Source organism: Lissotriton helveticus, chromosome 8 (genome assembly GCF_964261635.1).
Source record: "Lissotriton helveticus chromosome 8, aLisHel1.1, whole genome shotgun sequence".
In the NCBI taxonomy this organism is placed as follows: domain Eukaryota; kingdom Metazoa; phylum Chordata; class Amphibia; order Caudata; family Salamandridae; genus Lissotriton; species Lissotriton helveticus.
The window spans coordinates 1,504,489,151-1,504,499,204 of record NC_136069.1 but is presented as its reverse complement, the minus strand read 5'-3'; positions in this window follow the sequence as shown (position 1 = coordinate 1,504,499,204).

Below are 10,054 nucleotides of genomic sequence, written 5' to 3'. Positions count from 1 at the left end.
GCTCTTGTTCCCTATGCAAAAATGTATATCTTACGATGCCTATACATACTTTTGTCGCAAAATTGATGTCAAAATCATTCATAATGGCATCAAAACATTTATATCACCACCCCCTAAGGCCTTGATAATCTCCTTATATGCTTTCAAGGTCCCCTGGACCCACTGAATGTAACAAAATCCTTTTTTTCCTTTCTGTGACATCTTCCCGTCTTCATCGATAGTATAAACAAACTTAAAAAAATAGGCCTTCCACTCAGTCCACTTCATGCAGGGATTACCTCCAGCTGACCAAAAAGTTTAGGGAGGTTGCAGAGAAACATTTTGACTAGTGATGGCAACTGGAAGGCAATACTTCAAAAATAAAGGTTGTACTAAACAGCATTCTTACTTCACCAACAAAGGACTAGTTCACTGAGCATAACAGGAAAATTATCTCTACATTATTAAAAGTTTTAATTGCTGTCTCCAACAAAGTGTGTGTATCACCGTGTGTTAACAACATGCACTTGAGGAACAGAAAGATATGCACTAATAGAGCTGCAACTAGCCTCTTAAATCAATACACTAACTGTGCACATGACCAATATGAAAATAGCAAAATAAACAATTGATGTACGGAATGCTGGACAATGCAAAAATTCACCCCCCGTCACAAGGATCTGGGTTTAATTCATCATTCTTTTGCTCACCACACCACCCCAGTTTGGACCCAGCTATATGCAAATCAGTCTTGACCCTGTTCCTTGTGGGATCAGTCCAGCCCGAACTGCCAAGCCAGGTCCTCCCTGGACCGGAAACAAGCATCCTGGGACCGGTTTCTGAGCATCATTCTTCATCAGCCAGGCTAGCTTGAATCCCGTGGTGTAGTGAGCACGGGACATACGTCTGGGCATACCCTTCCCACATAGGGCGACGTATGCAAAATAAATAATTGATGGACGGAATGCTGGACAATGCAAACATTCACCCCCAGTCACAAGGATCTGGATTTAATCCATCATTCTTTTGCTCACCACACCACCCCAGTTTGGACCCAGCTATATGCAAATCAGTCTTGATCCTGTTCCTTGTGGGAACAGCCCTGCCCGAACTGCCAAGCCAGGTCCTCCCTGGACCGGAAACAAGCATCCTGGGACCGGGTTCTGGGCATCATGCTTCATCAGCCAGGCTAGCTTGAAGCCAGCGGTGTAGTGAGCACAGGACCCACGTCTGGGCATACCCTTCCCACTTAGGGCGACATATGCAAAAGAAGCAATTGATGGACGGAATGCTGGACAATGCAAACATTCACCCCCAGTCACAAGGATCTGGGTTTAATCCATTATTCTTTTGCTCACCACACCACCCCAGTTTTGCTCCAGCTATATGCAAATCAGTCTTGACCCTGTTCCTTATGGGAACAGTCCAGCCTGAACTGCCAAGCCAAGTGCTACCTGGACCGGAAACAAGCATCCTGGGACCGGTTTCTGGGCATCATCATTCATCAGCCAGGCTAGCTTGAATCCAGTGGTGTAGTGAGCATGGGACCCACGTCTGGGCATACCCTTCCCACTTAGGATGACATATACAAAAGAAACAATTGATGGACGAAATGCTGGACAATGCAAACATTCACCCCCAGTCACAAGGATCTGGGTTTAATCCATCATTCTTTTGCTCACCACACCACCCAAGTTTGGACCCAGCTATATGCAAATCAGTCTTGACCCTGTTCCTTGTGGGAACAGTCCAGCCCGAACTGCCAAGCCAGGTCCTCCCTGACCGGAAACAAGCATCCTCGGACCACTTTCTGGGCATCACCCTTCATCAGCCAGGCTACCTTGAATCCAGTGGTGTAGTGAGCTTGGGACCCACGTCTGGGCATCCCCTTCCCACTTAGGGCGACATATGCAAAAGAAACAATTGATGGATGGAAAGCTGGACAATGCAAACATTCACCCCCAGTTACAAGGATCTGGGTTTAATCCATCATTCTTTTGCAATGTGAAAATAGAACTGATGCAGGAAGGGTGTGCGCGTCACTGCGCTGACAATGTACCTGCTGACAGAATGGTGTAAATGAAGAAATGGTGTGCACGTCACCGTGCTCACAATGTTAAATGCAGGAATGGTGTGTGCATCATCGCAACTACAATGTTAAATGAAGAAGTGGTGTGCGCGTCACCGTGCTAACGATGCACTTCACGGACCCCTCACAGAAGTCCCCACACTAACAGTGCCATTTAAAACAGTATGAGGAGATTCTCAAAATGGTGGCACGCAAGGTCACGCATCGTGACCTGGGACATGAGAATGCGTCCCACAATGACCCAGAAGGACACAAGAAGACTACGGAATGCATTCCACAGCAGGATTCCAGAGTCCACAAGAAACAGTGCTGACGTGCAAGGAACCTCCAGGTAAGCACGACCACTCTTGAATTCAAACGGTCGTGGGCTTAACAGTAATTCGCAGTACCATGCCAAACAGTATGAAGTAAAGTAAAAGTCATACGATCTGCAATCCCAGCAGTGACATGTTCGATACTTTTCCATTAGCTTGAAAGTTAAGATCCTTCAACTGCCAAACTTTTAACCGGATTGCCAGAAATGTAACAAAAAAATATGCTGAATGAGAATGCAGACACGCGTAGATCCACCGGTGTTTCACTCATCGCCACTTGTAAAGTGGAGCTGGACACAAGTGATGTAATTATCAGCTTTCATCTGTATAGAAACACCTGTACAGCAAAAGCAGGAAAACCCTTCATCCATTGTCCTGCTCCAACGTCCACTGCCAGCAATCTAGAATCTCTCAGCTGACGTGGACCAGGAGCTGGGCGCGAGGTGTGGAGCGAGAGATGGAACATATTGCGTGTAACAAGCAAATACTAAAACGAGAGGGGGGCGTGGCCGGCGACCAGACAAGATGGCCGCAGAGTGATCGAGCTCCGTGAAAGTCGAAGCCTCCCATCATCAATCCGACCACTTATCCTGCTAATGCCCCAGTGCTGCACCGCGGATATTGTGTGGGAACGCTCCCGACGAACGTAAGACTAAGCTAGAACCCCGAAGACTGAAAGGCCGAAAAGTTATAGGAATTTAAAAATCGCGGCCTAGGCCCGAATTGAAGCCCGGAAATCGAGTAAATCTCTGCCCGAACAGAGAAAGGCAGCGTCGGTGGAGGAGGCGAGGAATGCAGAGACACCCAGCAGCAGCGGATCAGTCCCAGGAACGCAGCGGCAGAAGTACCCGGCCGAGGTCGGTGAAGACCGGGGCGACATCGCAAAACATGAGGCCCCGGCATCTCAATGCACCGCAATTCCGCGGAGGGACTGTGCTCCTCCAGCACACGTGAACGCGGAGCGAGATTACCCAACACTAAACCCAACGCTCGAAACCAACGGCAGCAATAATACGCTGCCCCCGGGACTGAGGCCCAGTCACACGAGGAAGCTGGGGACTGGTGTGGGGGACCCGCCGGAGCGCGAGGGGCCGCCTTCCAACTAGGGGCGGGAAAAAAGCTGCCAGAAACAGCGCCTAGCGGCCACGAATCCAAGACATTATCCAGCGCCACGAGTTTGGGTGGACAATAGCTGTGGCCTGAGGTGAGAGGAGGTGGATAATAACAGGACACTACTAGCCACTGACGAGACCTGTAGGAACAGGGACACACTATTACACTGCACCTCGGTGGTCTGGCCGTAAATCCTGATACGACGAACAGTAAGGGCCAGAGCCAGGGGTGACAGCACGCAGTTGGAGCACAAGCGAAAGACATTTATACCTGCCAAATCGACAAACAGAATGGGGGACGGCAGCAGACACCCAGAAAATTAACAGTCGAACACATCCAGTCACCACAGAATCGGAGTACGCAAGACGGCGTGGACTCCCTACGGATAGGCTCCCTGCCTTCCGTGGACACGTGCCAAGGATCACTGGTGGGATACTGGTGTGGGACACGCATTGCTAGCAACTATGGCGGGGCGAGGACCCAGAGTGACGCAGACCCCCCGACTGGAGAAATTTGCCTACACAAAGGACTCCAAAGGAGAACAGACGAAGGTGAGGCCTACAGACGTACCGGAAAGCACGGAGAAAGTGACCCTCCAAGACGTAATGGCAGCCCTGCGGACGATGCAAACCTCCATGGATACGATCTCCACAGACATTAGCCTCATAAGGGCGGATTTCGCGAAAATGACGGATCGACTGGCAGAGGTGGAGAAAACGACGGCGGGCCTCTCCGCAGACACGGCCACGCTACAGCAGCAAGTATGCAAGCTGGAAGAGGACAACAAAGCGATAAAGGCTAAGCTTGGCGACCAGAAAGGGTGATCAGGGAGGAACAATGTGTGCCTGGTGGGTGTTCCAGAAAACGCAGGGGGATCAGCACTAGACCTATTTGTGGAAGACTTAATCCAGAATCACCTGAAACCACCTGGGCTCTCCAAATTCTTTTCAGTCGAGAGAGCACATCGGGTGCCAGGAGGCAAACCGCGTCCGGGGGCTCAGCTGAGGCCCATACTGGCGAGACTATTCAACTTTCGAGACCGCAACGCGATACTGCAAGCTGCACGTGTAGCACCGCCATTAAAAGTGGACAATTCAGAAGTTGCCTTTTATCCTGACTATACGGCGGCGGTAACCCAGCAAAGACGTAGTTACAAGTCAAGAAAGAACTGCGCGCTAGAGAGCTAAAGTATTCAATGCTGTTCCTGGCGAAACTACGGGTGGAATCGGACGGCAAGACATTGTTCTTCGAGACACCGGGAGAAGCACGAGACTGGCTGGAGGGATGGAGACCGGCAAGGGGAAACAAAAGCAGGGAAAACACGCAAACAGGAAGCTGAGGTACCACCACGACAGGAAACAGAGGGAAGAGAACTGCCCCTGGAGAAATACACTGTTTGCACACACATGCACCACGGGACATAGAAGACATCAACTTAAGGAGTGCCAAGAGACAGCCTGAGACTAAGCCTGGTAGAAAAGTCCTTACTTGATGAACGCAACTTGTACCGGCATGTTTCTGGTGCAGGGACTAACACAGAGACACCAGAAAGCACAAGACTGGCTCAGGGGTTTGGGCCCCCGCAGGTATGAACGAATGAAGGAGGAGCGTTGCTGGGTGCATGACTAGGGAGAGGGAGGCTTTGTTCTGGACACGGAAAACTCACCCCTACGAATGAGAAGCTTTGTTAGGGATTTTAAGCGCTCTGCTCAGTTGGGGGGGACGGGCAGTTTTAGAACCGCCGGGCAGGGAGGCAGGGTGGGGGGTAAGGGTTCAGGAATCATTGAAAAAAGTGTTAAACTGTTTAAGTTTACTAGTTAAGATATCTCACAGAGTAAAAGTTTTTACTTGCTATACAGTGTTCTCACGCGCATGGCGGACGCGTCGGAACGGACGCTACCAACAATATTTGAACTCCGTGATCGCACACCATACACGACATGACACCACATGAGGGTAATGATACCATCGCTCAGTTGCCACGGCCGCCAGGCCCTCCCCTGTCCATAATATCATGGAACGTAAACAGTCTAGGACATAAGATCAAAAGAGGGCTGGTTCTACAATATCTGAAACGCAGGGGGCCCACGGTCGCATTGCTCCAGGAGACGCACTTAAAGGGAACGGCATGCAAGCCACTAGACCGGTGGGGATTCAAGATGGTGGCCCATGCAGAGTTCACGTCGGGATCCAGGAGGGTGGGAATCCTGGTCCATAGGGGCTCTCCACTGGTGATCAAGAAAACTTGGGCTGACGACCAGGGGCGGTTTGCCGTTTTATCCTGCCAATGGGTGGGAAGATCCGTGTACATTCCCCCGACACTTCACCAGCAAACATTTCAGGATCTCGGGAAACTCCTACTGGACCTCCCTGAGGGAGAACTGATCATAGGCGGGGACTTTAATACAGTGCTAGATGCGGCCGTGGACCGCAACCCGCCCAGGGACACGACCCGATCTAATCGGGCTCTGCAGGAATTTATAGAAGCAGTGGGACTGACTGACATCTGGAGACTCAAGCACCCAACAGAGCGTCAGTACACCTTTCACTCAGGGGCACACGGAAGTCTCTCTCGGATTGATTATATAACTGACACTAGCTATTTCCCCCGAAAAGGTAAGGGAAGTAGTGCACTTACCGAGAGGTATTTCAGACCACTCGCCAATTCAACTCCACTACACAGCACATATCCCTGGACGGAAGAGGATATACCCGCTTTACCCGGGGTTCCTAAAAAACGCTAAGATCGCCAAGGACCTCGTGAAATCTACCACACAGTACTTTACAGAAAATGAACAATCAGTTGAGTCACCAAGCACACTATGGGAGGCATATAAATCTGTTATTAGGGGACAGGCCATTTCAACTATCACCCGACACAAGCGTGCACAGAGAGAGACCCTAGATACACTAGAAGAGGCCGTACAGAGAGCAGAGCGAGCACATGCCATGGATCCTACTGACACCACAGCCCAATCCCTGGCACTAGCGGCCCAAGAGTTTAGAACCTATGCGTGGGAAACCGCAAAGACCAAATATACTGATACCCTCCACAGAATCTATGAACTAGGGGACAAAACTGGGAAAATGCTTGCATGGCTGGAAAAGCGGGAAAAGGCAAATAGGTGGATTGCGCAGCTTAGTCTGGGTGATGGTACTACCACGACAGACCCCGAGCGCATAGTGGAAGAGCTGGCAACACATTACGGACAATCTATACGCCACAAGCAGTAGCTTGGAAAATAAGCAATTTTTATGCGATATTAAAATGCCTACACTTCAACCGGAGGCCATGCATGATCTAGACACAGACCTCTCGGTCGAGGAATTGGGGCGGGCACTGGCGGCTATTCACACGGGGAAATCGATGGGGCCAAATGGACTACCAGTGGAACTGTACAAGAAGGTGACAGGGAATATTACACCCCACTTACTCAACATGTACAATGAATGCCTAGAGAAGGGAATACTACCAAGAGACCAGAGACTGGCCACAATTGTAGCCATACACAAACCGGGCAAGCCAGCACAGATGGCCTCTTCCTACCGTCCAATATCACTGATAAACGCAGAAGCCAAAATACTGGCCAAAGCATTGGCAATTCGATTGCAACCACATCTCAAGCAACTGGTTCACCTGGACCAATCTGGCTTTATGCCAGGGCGCAACACCTCCCTTAATTTAAGGCGTCTACACGGCGTATTAGCCCGCACACCGATGGTACAGAAAGATGTGGCCATCCTCTCCTTAGATGCCACGATGGCTTTTGACCTAGTGGAATGGCCATTCCTATTTGCGGTGCTTCAAAGCTGGGGTTTGGCCCAAAGTTCTGTGCATAGATCAAACTATTGTATATGGAACCCCTTGCCCAAGTAGTAGCAAATGGACGAATATCGAGAGAATTCAAACTGGGGAGGAGAACTAGGCAGGGTTGCCCGCTGTCAACACTTCTCTTCGCCCTAGTGCTAGAACCGCTTGCTGCGTGGATCAGGCAGGATGTGTCAATTCATGGGATGAGATGGGAAGCAGATTGGGAGGACCGAATCTCGCTCTATGCGGCTGATGTGCTCATATATTTAACATCCCCAGCGAGGTCTCTGGTGTTCCTACTAGACATTTTTACAGCATATGGGACAGTGTCTGGGTATACAATAAATTGGACGAAATCATTACTTTATGTACTACCCGGCCCCACACCCCGCTCCCCCGAGGCTGCGAGTTACAGATCACGACCAGAGGCTTTAAATATTTAGGAATATATGTCACCCCGACAGAATCCATTTTTATAGACGAGAATTTAATGAGGCCCCTGGGACGACTTCGAGCAGATATCAAACACTGGAGATCCCTCCCGCTGACACTACTGGGAAGGGCTGGGCTATTCAAAATGCTGGCGCTGCCTAGGTTTCTCTACGCCCTCCAAAACACCCCATTTCCGGTTCCCCTCTCTTACTTCAAAGCAATTGAGGCAGAAGTGACAACATTGTTATGGGACGGAAAGCCGCCCCGGATAGCGCAACATAAACAAGTGCGAAGCTGGTACGATGGGGGTATTGCCTTACCAAACGTAAAATTGTACTATTGGGCCTCACAACTGATGGTAATCAATCAGTGGCTGAATGTCCCACAGGACGAACCGGCATTCAGATTAGATAGGAGCCTCCTACCTACAGACCGACTGATGAGAGCACTGTACACTAACAAGAGATAGACCGCACTCACAGGACCAACAGCACACACGATCAAAATATGGCACACAGCACAAAGGGCGCTGGGATGGGAGGGAGTACTGACACTGGCTACTCCTCTGTGGGAGACGCAGCATTTTGGCACCCTGGCGAACACAAAGGGATTTAGACAGTGGGACCTCATAGGCATCACTAAGATTGGTGATTGATGGGTGAAAGGAGAGATAATACCCTTCGCGGCCTTGCGAGAAAAGTACGGGATGGCAGAAACGGTACATACAGATTAGGCACGCACTGCAGGGTGCGATCCCCCAGGAAACCCAATTGGCGGAATACTCACCCCTAGAGGACAGACTCCTCACAGACTATATGGACAAGAAGGCCACCTCACAAACCTATTGGAAATTGGTTAATAATCTACCGGACCCCTTGATAGCATTAAAGGATAAATGGCAGGCAGAGCTGGGAGACATAGAAGACTCGGACTTACTGGATGCACTAGCATCAGCACGGGAGGCGGCGATCCCATCCCGACTTAAACTTATACAACTCAAAATATTACACCGAGTATATTACCCGCGCACCACGTTACATAAGCTGGGGACACACCTGATCCGCTTTGCCTTAGAGGTTGCGGTCTTACAGGGACATTTTATCATATAATATGGGAATGCCCCACGATACACCGCTACTGGACAAGGGTGCTAGCAGTGATCTCGGAGGTGGGAGGGGCCGAAGTTCCCTGTGATCCCAGATACTGTCTCCTAAACATCTGGCAGCCCACTGATTTAAACTTGGCGTTACAGAACTGGGCCACGGACGACGATTGCAAAGCGAAACATAGCTGAGAACTGGGGCTCCGGGGTCTCACCGACATGTACGCAATGGGAAAGAGATATGGACGTCGCCATGGTGGCGGAAAGGGCAGTCTACACACACAGGGGTTGTCCCAAGAAATGGTCCAGAATATGAGGGAAGTGAAACGAATTCCGGGGAAACATATGCGACCCTCCGCAAACGACCCCCTCCCCTGAAGATAGCCCATGACTGCAGAAGGGAACAAATAGGCCGGGCCGGAGATAGGACTAAACAATGTTGAAGCTGTACGCTTGCTGAGAAATGGTATCATCTGTTACACTGTGTTAAGATGCTGTTGTGATGGAATACCTATGTCGCATATATTATACACTGTAAAATGCATGGTAGAATCATGGATAGAGATACTCTATGTTTGTTACGGTTATTGACAAAAATGACGATGTACGAAATTGCATTGATGGAAAATAAAGGTTTTGAAAAAAAAAAAAAAATACTAAAACGAGGCAAACACAACAGACACGCCACTGCTTTAGGAAAGAAAAAAAGACACATAACTGATTAAAAAGAGAGGTGTTTAAATGCATATTGTGACTGTACAGCGCTACTGCTAGTGCTGTGCTCAGCTGTGTGTGCTGTTGAATGTCACATACGCCTGCAGCCAGACCTGGGTTTTAAAGTTATTTAGCAGCTGAGAGAGCTCTCTCAGCTACACCCTGACTCGCCCCTTGGTGTTACCTGACAAAAAGAACGGCCTAGGGATTAAAGCAGATGAGCTGAGGTGTCTGTAGGCGAGGCCAGATGATCTCTCATCACACCTACGGCTTCCGAAGAAGGTGCGCTTTACACCCTGCCTGTACCTCTAACTTCGCTGCACTTCTGTGGTGTGTGTATTAACTCTTGTCAGTGCGCGTGCCTAGGGAATGGCAGAAACTTCCCTGAAGGGGCATTCGTGTTAAGCGATACTACCTCCTAACTCAGCCTCGCTCTGCTGATGCCAATTAATAGAGAATGTGACATTTGGCGCCAACCTGGGATGTGTTGTTTTGCGCAC